We start from the raw sequence: 14010 nt of genomic DNA on the forward strand, positions 1-14010 counted from the left end.
GCCTCCACGCCCCCCCCCCGCGCGTCTGGATCTGGCCGCCTCCTCCGCGCCCCCGCACGGCTTTGAGCGGAGCGGCCTCCATCCCCTCCGCGGCGCCAACTCCGCCAGCTACTTCGCCGGATCCGGCCGCTACTTCGCCGGACTCGCCTCCTCCGCCGGATCTGGCATCAAGCGACCCGGGGGGAAGCTTGCCGGCGGCCGTCGCCACCTCCACTCCTCGCCTCCCCCTCCGGCCTCCTCTATGTCGCTTTTGGTGGGCCTCGGGCCGGCCCGACCTGCAACCGCCGCCTCCTTACCTCTCCGCGCGGCCCCACATCCAGCCTCCAGGGCGAGCGCGCCGGCGGCGGCGGCCGCTCCCCGTGGCTGCCCTTGCCTCCTGCTCTCCCCTTCCCTCTCTCTGTGGGCCTCGGGCCAGCCTGGAACGCTTGGCAGGCCGTGCCTTCTCGGGCCGGCCCGGCCCGAAAAACGGCCCAGCAGGCCGTGCCTGGGCCCTTGGTCAGGCACGACGCCCGGCTGGGCACGGCCCGGGAGGCCCGCGTGCCGTGCCGGCCCGACATCCTCCGGGCCGTGCCTGGCACGGGCCCGTGCCGTGCCAAGCCGGGCCGGCCCGATGGCCAAGTATACTTTAGGCCTGGTTCACTTTGCAAATTTTTTGAACCCGATAAATAGTACTATTTTTATTTTATTTGGCAAATATTGTCCAATCGTGGACTAACTAGGCTCAAAAGATTCATTTCGTGATTTCTAACCAAACTGTGTAATTAGTTATTTTTTTCCTACATTTAATACTCCATGCAAGCAGCTAAAAATTGATGTGATGGAGAGGGAGTGAAAAAACTTGGGAATTTGGATGTCATCTAAACAAGGCCTTAATAAGATGCCGGCCCCCATAAAAATGGCCCTATAAATTAGTATCAGTAAACGTACTAGGAATTCCACAAAACTCGACATGTGCGGCGCTATATAGCGAGTAGAGTGGAGGAATAATAGAGAGAGTGATGACTCGGGATCTCACCGGAGCTCGATCGGTATGAGGAGGGAGCGCGGACCTCCAAGCTCGGTGAGAGGGTGCAGATTAGGGACAAGATTACATTTTAGTGGGCTGATGGGCTTGTGGCTATTTACTAAGGCGGGCTTCTAAGGTCCGCTTCTATTAATTGCTTTTCAAAGACGCCTACAAGTTTATTGTCTTCATAAATGAAACGAGTGCCTCTAAAAATCATGGTTCATTTTTTTAAGACTGCAATATTTTTTGCTAGCCTCCGTAAATAAAAAAGTAAAATGTTTTTGTGGTACTGAGATATACATTCCCTATATATGAAGTGAAATAAGTTTCACTTTCTAGACAAAAATCTTAAAAACATAGTTCTCTCCTTTCTAGAACATTTTTTTTCTCTTACCCATCAAATATCTCATTCCTAAAAAAGTTTTTCTCCTTCACATAAGCATTATTTACCTTTCTAGAACATTTTTCTCACCTTGTAGAACAATTTTCCAAATTTCAAGAAGTCCATGTAGTTCCAAATGTCACCTAAGGACATACCCCCTTTGTTTTTTACATGTGACTTTAGGTTTGTACAAAATATAAAAAAATCCTAATAAGTCTGAACATTAATTTCAAGAAGTCCATGTAGTTTCGCAATATTCGAATTACATAGTATGAAAATGTTTCTCATAGTGAGACTAAAAATGTAATTTTTATGTTGTTAATCTACATAATTTTTTTAGAATTGATGACCAAAGATAGAAATGTTTGATTTAGCACAAAACTAATATGAAATGCATGTTAAAATACGGAGGAAGCAGATTATGGACGAGGACGACTTACACATCAAATGATCAAGGAAAATGACAAAACTACATCCTAGAGAGCCTTGAGCAGCGACTCCATCTCTGCACGTGGACGGCACACGGCCACAAGAGGCGTGGCCATGGGCATGGTGAGACCGGACCCCCTCGATTTTTTTTACAATTTAGTCTTTTTTTGAAAGTTTCTCACAAACAGACCTCTAGCGAAAAGAATTCAGAAAATAAACTCTTAGCTCGGCGCCATTGATACTGGCGCCGAGGTAGGCGCCAGCGTGTCTGGCACCGAGTTCCTGGGCACGGTGGATGACCTGCCAGAGGGCTCGGCGCCGTAGATCTTGGCGCCGAGCTCGGCGCCATAGTGACTGTCGCCGAGCTCTCTGCATTTAACACCGGCCCAACCTTCCTGCCCGAGCGTTCTTCCTCTTCTTTCTCCTCCCTCTCGGGTTTTTTCTCTCCCCACTTCACCCTACCTCACGAATCGGCATATTGGACCTTGAAAACCTTGATTTGATCCGTAGATCTTCGAGAGCAAGGTATCCTCGCTCCCCTCCTAGTTTTTTTTTACATCGATTCGGTATATATTTGTCGGATTTTTCAACCTAAGAATCGTCATCACTTAGGGTTTCATTGTATCCATCGATATATATATTATACAACCATTGGATGATGCAAGGCGTGGAAAAAGCTAGCAAACCTAGGCGCATGTAGTTATGTTATGGGTTCATTGTTGTGCATCAAATGGGAAACCCTAGGTTTATGGTTTAATGTTAACTGTTTTGGGTTCTTAGAACGAAATTGGTTGTATTATAGTTATGGTTCTCATTGATATTTATTTGTGATGTTTTGATTTATGTTTGTTAAATTATATCTGTTTTGTTAGATGCAAGAAATGTTTCGGGAGGAGTTTTGGCGAAAACGGGGTCGTCCTCGAGAATCATACCTCGACGCGTCTAGCAAAGATGCCCCCGTCCCTCCTGACCTCCCTGTCCCTAACTGTGACTGTGGTTTCCTGGCCCATGTTTTTCAATTAAAACACCCGGACACAGCGGCGCGTTGCTTCTACATATGTAGTCGTTTTAATGTAAGAAATTGTTTCCACTATCATTTTTCTTTATTTGTGTAAGTATGCTACTAATATTTTGTTGGAACCTCGTATGTAGGACCATGAGAGGTGTTTTTTCTTTTAGTGGATCGACGGTGTAGACAAGTTTGATCCTATGTACCTCCTTTTCGACGATTGGTTTAGAGGGAGACATCCACGTGAGCATTTCAAGTGGTGGGTTCCACCCCCCTAACCCTCTGCCAATGACGGCTAAGGAGAAGCACCTAGCCACAGTTAGACGACTCGAGGAACCTCCTCTGTGTGATTGCGGAGATCGAGCTATGATAAATCTTGAGAATACGTTGGAGTTTGTGTGTTCAAACAAGCATGAAGTAAGTACAAAGTGTATGTGTTTAAATCTTGAGCTATATGTGTTCATGTACTAATGTCTCATCTTTCTATATGAATCCTGGGTCCAAAAGCGGGCCGGCGAGCGTGGCCACGTCGCCAGCTTTTCCCGGCCATCGGATCGGGCGCGCGAACGGCCCAGAGCGTGTGAGGCGTGGTCTTTTTTTAAAAAAAACCCTCGAACTTTAGTCGAATCAACCCGCAGTCCAGGCCTTCTCTTAGGTTTTTTTAAGAGCCCTCGAACTTCACCGAAATCAACCCGCAATCCTGGCCGGCCTGCCTTCCGCTCGGGCCTCACTTCGATCCGTCCTCCCGTGCCGTGCTCCCCCATTCCCGAATTCCGGTGCTCCTCCTCCCGTAGCCCCATGCCGCGCCGCTGCAGCTCCCGTCCCCGCCGAGTGCTGCCCCCGTCCTAGCCTCCACTCAGGCCGTGCTGCCGAGCGCCGCCTTAACGGGAGTCCCGACGCCCCTCTTCCCACATGCCCGCGCCGCGCTTCCGCCACGGCCACCACTCCCGCCCTCGCCCCCGTCGCAACCCCCACCCAGGCCGCGCTGCCGAGTGCCACTGCCGCCACCGCCGAAGCGGCATCGCCGTTCGACGCCCGTGCCCCCGTCGAGGCCGCGGTACCAGTCCTGTTTGTATTTCCTCCGCGGTTTTGATTTCTGTATGTACGCGAATTGGTTTCTCATCGCTGGCTCGCTCCATTGCAATCGCTTCCTTCCAATCTAGCGGACTCAATTTCTCCTCATCTGGGTTTCAGGAGGCTGTGAGCGTCAGGCATGGAGCACTGCTATTTGAGGCAGCCGATCTCGAGGGCCGAGGCAATGCCCGAGAGGAGGTCCAGGTTCTGGCAGATGGATGCGCCGCCGCCGCCCCGGGCGGAGGTCATCTGCCCCCAGCCTCGCCGCGCCACCCGGACTCCCTTCGCTGTGGAAACCGTGAACAAAGCCAGCCCCAAGACGAACGGGTTAGTTCTTTGATTATATTATTACTTTTTTTCCTTTGTTCACTGCATGCAGGAGGTTTCATTAGCTGTCCAGTGGCAAGTCTGATGGTGACTAAAGTGCAAATTTGCTGCAAATATCCTGGTGTATGTGGATCCGATTAATTTTCATGTGGGTAGTACCAGCAATTTTCGGTGGCACCATCACCATGACAGAAGTATATGGATTTGAATTTTGTACAGGTTATTGGGTTTATTGTGCAATTCTTGACATATGTGCTAGTAAATTTGTAGTGTTTATTGAATTAGAGAATTAACATACAGAGACAGTCTTTTTCTTTATTTGAGGCATGATAGAAAGCTCAATGTAATAAGATACAAATAGAAAATGATTCATTACAATGCACATACCATGTCGCACAAATAAGGGTCACTGGTAGGACTACCACACTATGTCTGGTTTCCTTTGCCTAATTTATTGAAACAAAATACGCTATATGTTACAAAATACATTATAAGCGTAACTGCATGCCTAACTGTATCTATTTATCCTGATGGATGTATTTCAATGATAATGATTATGCAGTTACCTTTGTCTGAGCATTTCGTTGTTATGTTCCTGATTTTGCCCTCAGACCGACCGCTCCTTGCGAATCACCGTGGTGCCGTGCAGGATATAAGTAGTACCTTTAAGCTAGCCTGATTAGAGTCGCCTTTTGCCCTTCTGACTGTGGCATTTGAAACTGCACAATTGCAGTTAGCAGTAAGATGTATATAAGTGAGGTCCCCGCATATGTAACCACATGATGTATGTGTCTAGTAAATGTAGCTGGAGTTCCAGTGTTTCATAGATAATGAACCTATGAATAGAGCGGTTTTTTTTTTTTTTTGCATTCGGAAGTAAGGTGCAACATGGAGTTTTCAGTTATAATGAATGCATCTTTGTTTTGTGTCAGACCTTCAAGAATAGGATTATCTTTTGAAGAGCTACACAGTACTTGTTCATGTTAATAATCTGTGGCATTCAAGAGCTTCCCATCTTTGAACAAGACCTGACATTTCAGATTGCTACATCTTGACTTGTTTATTTTAAGAAAATTAAAAATAAAACATTCTGGTACTTAAAGTCTTAAACATGTTAGAAATTGTCATAACTTCTAAATTAATTATAGTACTTTCTTTAATGCTACTTGTACGTTTTTGTCTGATTAATTTTATACATAACATAGTTTTCATGTACACTTCTAGCTTGACAGATACTATGAATGTTCTTACTTATCTTCTTCAGCTGCCTATATTTTCTGACCAACATTGTTATTATAGATAATTGAAAATCCTTAGATAATTCAAAATTGAGAGCATAGATGATCTTGATTTCAGTGTTAGATGTACTGTCTTTACTACTGGCTTTTAAATCTCAAAGTAGTTGTAAACTCTGGCATTCTGCTAATTGCAGGTGAAGTATGTTAATTCTGTACCAAAGCAATTTATTTGATTCCATTCCATCTCACCATAGTTACACTGTTTGTCATTGAGATGTGAGAGGTTGCAGTGGCAGGATAGCACCTCCATAACGGCCACCAGTTGCTTGATCAAATGACAAAAAAAAAGGAAAAAAAACCTAGGCTAGCGAAATCAGGTAGGGCGCGGCTTTGCCGCGCCGAGTTTTCTAGTTATTTAGGTGTTTTCAATGGGGAAGTGTCGTTTCAAGGAATGGTTGTATGGTCCTAAGAACCAATGGCCGGAAGAACCGCGGAGGGTTAAGGAAAAGAAGAAAGAAAGGGTAATCTACAAAGCACCTCCTGTCATGTGCGAATGTGGTGTTAAATCCATCTATGGCCTAGTCCCTTCGAGCTTGGAATAGACCATTATTGCGGCCATATGATTGAGTATGATGAGGTTCGTTATTTTTGTGGTAAACATGGAATCGTATTTTATTTCTTTTGCTAAGACATATATGATATAATATTTCTTTTGAACAGAGCACTAGAAAATACAGGTGGGAATGTTATGATGATCAAGCTAAGTTCTTGGATGAACTGAAGAAAAGGCAACTAATTGCACGGAAGAGGAGATTTGGACCTGACTACATCAACCTATTCGTTAAACATCACAAAGAAAATATGCGTGAGTTTGCTAGACAGCGCGATATTTGTAACCCGATAGATGTTGGGCTTAACAAATGGGGATTGGAGAGGCGGATGACGTTAGAGGAGGAGAGGGCAAGGAATGAGGCAGGGGAGGAGACAAGAGTACAGATACAGGTCTTGAACGAGCATGTTGCTACATTATATGTCAGTGAGTGCTTGAAAGCCTTTTTTCGTTGCCTGATTTTAAATGTAATATAATCGTGTTGCTAACTGATTGTATTTTATACATGAAGAGATTGGTTGCAGCGAGGAACATGACGTAGAGGTGGCTCGTGCAAGGTATGAGGAGAAGAAGTTAGATGAGCATAGATCACGAGCTGGTCGCACCGTTCAATCACCGATTGTGTTGTCTGATGAGGGGGACAAGGATAAGGATGACACTGGCAGACTGAGTGAGCTCATTGCTCTAGCAGAGGTGGGCATGTAGACGTAGGAGGCTGAGGATGACACTGGCAGACTGAGCGAGCTCATCGCTCTAGTAGAGACAGACATGCAGGCGAAGGAGGCTGAGGACGACACTGCCAGACTGAGCGAGCTCATCGCTCTAGCAGAGGCGGGCTTATAGGCGAAGGAGGATGACGACGTGTTCTTCACTCAGGCCACAGCGGCCACAGATGAAGTGGATGCCTCTTACTATGGGCGATAGGTAGGTCAGAGCAACACAGGTGATCCTAGCCACAGCAACAGGATTATGGTAGAGGACTGGTACTCGGATGATGAGTTGCTTACTCAGTACGTTTTAGACTGAGGATTTGAAAGTGCATTTGCCCCTATGTCTATTGTTGGCACGTACTTCTAGTATTAATATGTTGTGTAATGTGGCATAGTATTTGAACTTTTCATTATGTGGTTGTTTTTATTATTCATGGTCTTAATATTTCGTTTAATGATACGGACGTATTGAAATGTGAACACTTACTGCAAAAAAACCTAACGACGTACGACATTATATAAATGAACACATGAAACACATGAAATGGCATGTGACTACATGTACCGAACCTGGGTACAAAGTTTTCTTCGACTAAACCTAATATTCCTTAGGTAATTAAACCAAACAACAAACACATAGATGTGGTATGTGAAAAAGATAAAGTCATCCTAGTAGTGTGGCCACATAGCAAATTGTGTTGCACCTTCTCCATAGTAGCCTCCCGTTGTTGTTGTTGGTGGTGGCGGGGGTGACGGGGGAGGCCCCTTGTTGTTGTGGTTAGGGTAGGTGCAATATGGATCATTGCAGAGTGCCTCCTGTGAATCAGCACCATTGTTGTTGTCGTCCTGTCCGTCATCTTTGTAACCGCTGTTAACTTCCCTTTCTAGATCGAAGATACGGTCCTGTAGGTAGTAGATGTACTCCGCATGCAGATAAATAGGTCAAGGATCGACCCACCTACTGAACCCATAGTTTTCTTCGGCCAAGGAAGAGTACAATAAGTATGTCGTGTAAGTTATATACAAGAGAAACATATTGAAGAAACAAAAAGTAATAGCAATTACCCATGCTCGTGGGCATTTGAAGAAACGACGACCTCCATCTATTCCCTCGGTGAACATCTGCACTAGGCAGTCCTCACCATGCATGTATTTTGGTCACTCTTCTTTCCTTTCATCGTATCCTCTTAGTGGTGCCTCTTTGGTGAAATCACTTTTGCTCTCAACTGGGAACCTCTCATAAAGAGCTTCCTCAAAGAAATCGGGACTAAGAGGACCCTCCCACCCTAGGTAGTTCCCTTCCCCTTTCCTCTCCCTCTGAACGACCCTCCAAACATTGGTACTGCAACAAAAGAAAATGCTGAGGAGTGTTCTTCTTCCTTTTTGTGTGTGTGAATGAGAGGGAGTGAGTGGTTATTTATAAGTTGAGAGGAGGAATAGAGGCCTCTTAGTGTGACATGTTAGCGATCCATGTGCCTCTTCACCTAAGCCCTTGGATCAAACAATAATAAGATGGATGATGGAGATAGAGTGGAGTTGTGCTTCCATGCATGCCAGTACTATGTCAGTGATGTGATAAATCGCTGCTGTCCCTGTACGTTTGGATTATACACTTTCTAATAAATTTATAGTTAATCTGTGTACTACATTTGTGCCTTTTAGCAGTGTAGTATGATTATTGTTTCACGGAAAAAATTCACAAGAGTTTCCCTTGTTTTAGGAGCATCCATAGTTACAAACAGAGACATCATTATATATTCCAAACATTTAATCATCCAAGGAGCAAAATGCAACCACAACGAATATCACAACCAACATAATATGTCATACGTAGTCCAAATAGTCCACAATATCCATACAGTCCCAAATAGTTACAGAAAAGTAAATACAAAATCCATAATAGTGCATACTAACAACTACCACATCCCTCATTGCCTCCTACTCTTGCCCTTACCCTTGTGACCGAGAGCGCTCATACCTGGAGTGTAAGGGTCATGCAGACAGCGTTGCCTAGTGCCTAGAGGCGGTTTAGGATGAGTCGAGGGAGCGTCATGGAGCTGAGAGGGGCCAAGCTCCTTGTGCCTCTTGTCTGAGTCATCGTCGTCGTCTTCCTCATCCTCGTCCCCATCCCCTGTAGCTGCTTGACTAGAGGAACCCAAGCCTCCTCTGCCTATGGAAGGAACGTACATGTCATGCGTCGTGTCTATCCTGCAACCACAACGACCAACTGCACGGCGTAGACGACGTGACAACCTCTGTTATACAAAACTATGTTAACTGAAAGAATCTAACGTATTAATGATATGTTTGAAATAATATTTTTAATCTTACGTCCAGGAAGCCAAGTATGTAGTCGTCATTGACTCTCGGCCGAACGCGCTCAATCTCTTCAACTGAGCATTTGAGTGTATTGCCCTGCAACAAAGTTCTCAATAATAATACTTCTAAACAGATAGCAATAGGTTTTGTTTTCTTTTGTACAAGAATCTAACATATTATAAGGATGATACGACTCGAAGGTTGCACTAACTACAATAGGTAACTCCTAATGTCGGTCCAAGAACGCCTAATGTATTGTTATGCAACTTAACATACAAAAATAAGGCAATTGGCTTACCACTCTGTCCAAGATCGGTCCTGCCTCCACCTGCCTTCCTGCACGAGTCAACTGGTCGTACGCCGTGTCTTCATCGTCGGAGGACTCGATGTCGGTGTAGTCAGCTTTGGTCCACTGTAGCCTTAGCCTGCAACGTGTCGCATGTTGGTATGAAGCTTGGTACCGCCTGAACTTACGGTTCGTGTGCGGCTCATTGTTGTCGTCCACATTGTCGTGCATCTCCTCCCATTCCTCAATGAAGGACTGGTGGTGCCTTTCCTAGTCAAAAATCTTCTTGTTCCTCTGATGATCCAACCTACACGTATGTCATCGTTACTTGAATCCATGTACATGTCACCATATTAATAGAAATGGACCATCATCATGAGACATTTGAAATATCAAAACACTTACTTGTGTAAGTCAATCCTAGTCGAGAACAGAGCCGTAGGCCAAAGCTGTCTCACTCCAAATTGGCGTGCAACCCTATATGGCAGATGGTACTCGATAGCATAGAAGCAGATTAGAGGGCACCTCATCCTATAGAAGTCATCGTCGGCCCCACAAAAGTTGCTCAGCTGAAAAGGAAGTATGTCCTCTCCACCGTACGGCTCCCACTCCACCTACAACATGTCAAAATAAGATGTTAGATGGTATACTAATCCTTTTCAAACTAGCATAGGAAATAAAATTTACTTACACTAGACGCCGTCAGCGTGTCTAGCTCATTGGTGAACTCAATGTACGCCCGATCTAACCTCGCGTACGGAACCCTGGCCTAGTCCCAAAGGTACGCCCACGTCGGCTACCATCTTGGAGGCTGACCTTAGAACCTTAGGACGACCAACTAGAAGACGAGCCCACATCCACAGCTATAACAGGTACACGCATCCACCAAGTGACGGGTTTGACGAAGACCGACGACACCCCTCGCACAGCTACCGGTATAGAAAACACAAGACTGTAGAGCCCCAGCTGTAGTGATCTGCCTGGTCCTAGTCACCGAGGCAGTGGATCCACATCCAGGACGCACTGTCACCCGTGGCGTTAGGGAAGAGAACGCATGCAAACAAGTATAGGATCCACGCCCTACAGTAGTACCCAACTGTCTCCTCGGGGCACTGTGCGAACTCTTCCTGTAGCTAGGAGATAGGAACTCCAGAAGTGCGAGCCACTTGCTCGCCAAGCTCACGCCCAAGGAAGGCCTCCACTCGTGCTCTTCAGGCGTCTGACCTACACTACCCGGTGACTGGGTTGTCGTGAATCCTTAGGCCTAGCATCTTCTAACAGTCTTGGAGCATGACTGTCATCTCTTCGAAAGATAGGTGGAAGCTGTGAGTCTCCAGCCACCACCTATATTTAAGACAAAGCAATATTAATTGTCAAAAAGTCAATCGCATGAACAAATGACCATGAATAGAGGCAATGATTCAATTTAATACCTGTCAACCAACGCAGTTATGGCCATTGAGTTAAACTTGGGCAACCCACGACAAACTTGAAAAGAGATGACATCCAGGCTAGCTCTTTGCAGGAAAGGAGTGTACCTGTCGTCGTACCGCATGTCCAAGAACCCACTGTGGGTTCTAGGATGAAGGAGCGAAAGGTCCTGCATCGAATAAAACATAGTCTCCTGTTACTTCATGAACACATGTATGTTCACCAAATTTTGAACAAAACTTATAGATTATTACCTGCCCCAGCGCTATGAGACGTCCTCGGTGGGTCGCCTCGTACATCGGGTCGAGTAGGTAGAATTGCTCTATCCTAAAAAAAAGTGAATGAATTAGAATTTCAATATACAATGAAACATGAACTTACAAATGTATAAGTAATTGACACAAATACAAGAACAAAAAGAGACATGCATAATTAATTAAATGAAGACGACAAATATAAAATAATAAAATAAATCAATAGTCGCACCTCACTAATCTGCCAATGGCAATTTCGTGAATTGTGGCCAAGTCTACCACACTTGCCGCACTCGTACTGCTCGGGGTCAGTAACAAATGGAGTTCCTCTCCTATGCCTCGTTCTTCTGGGTATCTGATCCATAACCATCATGTGCCTCATCCTCTGCCTTGATCCACGTTTGTTCCAACGGTAAGCTAGATCCACAATGTACTTCGGCCCATCATATGGAGGCCACTCTCTAGGGTCCCAGAAAGGCACGAAGCGGGGGCTCCATGTGTGCACAAGCGTGTCGACACTGAACTCGTGAGGTATCCTCCTCTTGATATTATAGTTGCGATGCCTAGCTGCTGCCACCAAATGAGAACATAGAAAGTGGTATTGCCTTGGTTTACCACAAGTGCACTTGAAATCTTGGAGGACAACCACATGTATCCTCGACTCTCGGACCTCGCTGTCGGACGTTGCACTGCCCCTATGCTCGACCTGATAAGTCCCTGTGGCGTGGTTAAAGCATGCAACCTGATGTGTGCCAGCCCTTTCTCTTGTCTTCTCTAGGTGTGCCTTTGGTTTCAAAGCCCATATCTCTCCATCACTCCGCAACTACAATGCATGGGCATGTCTATCGTTGAACCAAGCAACAAGCTTATAGAAGGTGAATTAAACGATTACATTCATGGGTATACCACGTATCCCCAATAGCAACTTATTGAATGACTCTGCCATGTTGCTGCACTAAAACTCGTACCTCCATCCACCGGCGTCGTGAGCTCTTGTCCATTTCTCCAAATCCCTCATCAAACTTGTGAGCCATTGTCTGCCTTCTGCATTTGATGCGGTTCTGACCTGCTCCAACTTTTCCTTAAAGTACTTGTCCTCAAGCTATCGAGCAGCCTCCTAGAACAGATTAAAGTTACCCTTCACACCATCCTTTCAGAGTAGATTCTCGGTAAGGTGCCGAGTACACCAACGATGGTGCAAAGGTGCATACCCCTCTATCTACTCTCGCCTGGCATTAAGTATGCCCTGATGCCTATCAGATATGATGCCAACCTCCAACAGGACGATCATCATCAGAATCAAGAGCCCTAGCCATCTCATATGGCTCCGAATCATGAATAATTTCAATACTATTGGAGCCATAGAATCCATCTCCAAAGTGCACTTGCGCAGCAACAGGGGGCACATCTACATTCTCAGGAATATCTCCTACAACATCAGTACAGAAATGAGGAAAGAATAAAAGAAATAGATGTAAGAAACGGGGTAAGCTCCCAAAAACCATACGGTTAAGACACTTAGTCGGATGATTCTGTGTCAAAGGGATATTATAAGGTGGATCTACCACGAAAACATGAGTCTGACAACCATCTACAAATACCACATTGGGGACAGATTGAGCATCGGAAATCGTAGGTGCAATCTGCACATACAGATAAGGTTTCAGAACGGAAGGGTCGATGTGTGCCTGATGATCCATTGCTGGGGTAAACCCATGACGGATGGGATCAACTAACATCTGACGCACAACCACGTCCAAGCATTGCAGTTAGCTCTTCATAGTCGATCTCACATAGTTGTCCCACTGATCCTCACAACCAATTGAGATCATTCGCCTAAAGATATTCGGAGGAGAACCTAGGTGCAGTACACCATCAACTGCAATGCCATCATCTCCAAGGCAATGCAGCTCCTCCTGAGCCTTTGCAACCATCTCACTAAATGAAGGCCTATCATTGAATAGCACATGCACACTTTGCATATCAAGAAACTCAACATATCCATAGCGATCGTTTTCAACGGTGCCTCCATGATATATGGTCACTAGGTTGTCCATCTAGTTCAAACACGTAACAAAATACATGTCCTTTAGTCAAAATTAGACGATAGATAATACCTAACAAGTATTTTCTAGCTACAAACTAAGTAATCAAGATAATAACTACGTATATATATACAGTGTACTCACTAAACAACTAGATCATATGGAGTTAACTAAATATGTAACTACATATCTAAGTATCTATCTAACTATATCTATGAACCTATGTATCTATGTTACTATCTATCTACATATATATCTCACTAGATCACTAACTAAATCAACTACTTGAGTCATCACATTAACTAGTAAATAACAAATGCCAACTAAGTTGGTACATTGCATATTCATAATTTTTATCTTTCCAACGACTGCTCTGCGGACGTCGACGGAGTCGCAGCGGACGATGGGTTTGGGTCAGGCCGACGATCCGGACCGGTGGTGGCACGGCCGGCCGCTGCAGGTGGCGGGGTCAGCGGTGGCGCGCGGCGGGTGCGGGATGCCCGGGGCTCCGCGCGGCGAGTCTGGCTCGACGGCCGCGGGAGGCAAGCCGGCGCTGGACGGCGGCAAGGCGGGGCGAGGCCGGCGGCGGAGGCGGCGCAGCGCGGCGGCCAGCCACGGGCAACGGCGCGGCGCAGCAGCGGGACACGACGCTCCTGCACGCCGAGGCGCGGGGCGGCGCGGCCAAGGGGACTTATGTAATTTATTTTATTATTACTATCCAAACATTCTCATTTAACATCTGATATGATACCCCTGAACCTTAGCCGACTTAAACATCAGTGTACACGCTCAAATCTAGGGGACGGGCGGGTGGCGATTCTGTGAATGAATGGTAGGACCGCACCTTCAGTCAAGTCGCAAAATACTCGCCACGAAGCCCGCAAAGAAAA

This window comes from Miscanthus floridulus, chromosome 15 (genome assembly GCF_019320115.1).
Source record: "Miscanthus floridulus cultivar M001 chromosome 15, ASM1932011v1, whole genome shotgun sequence".
Taxonomy (NCBI): Eukaryota; Viridiplantae; Streptophyta; class Magnoliopsida; order Poales; family Poaceae; genus Miscanthus; species Miscanthus floridulus.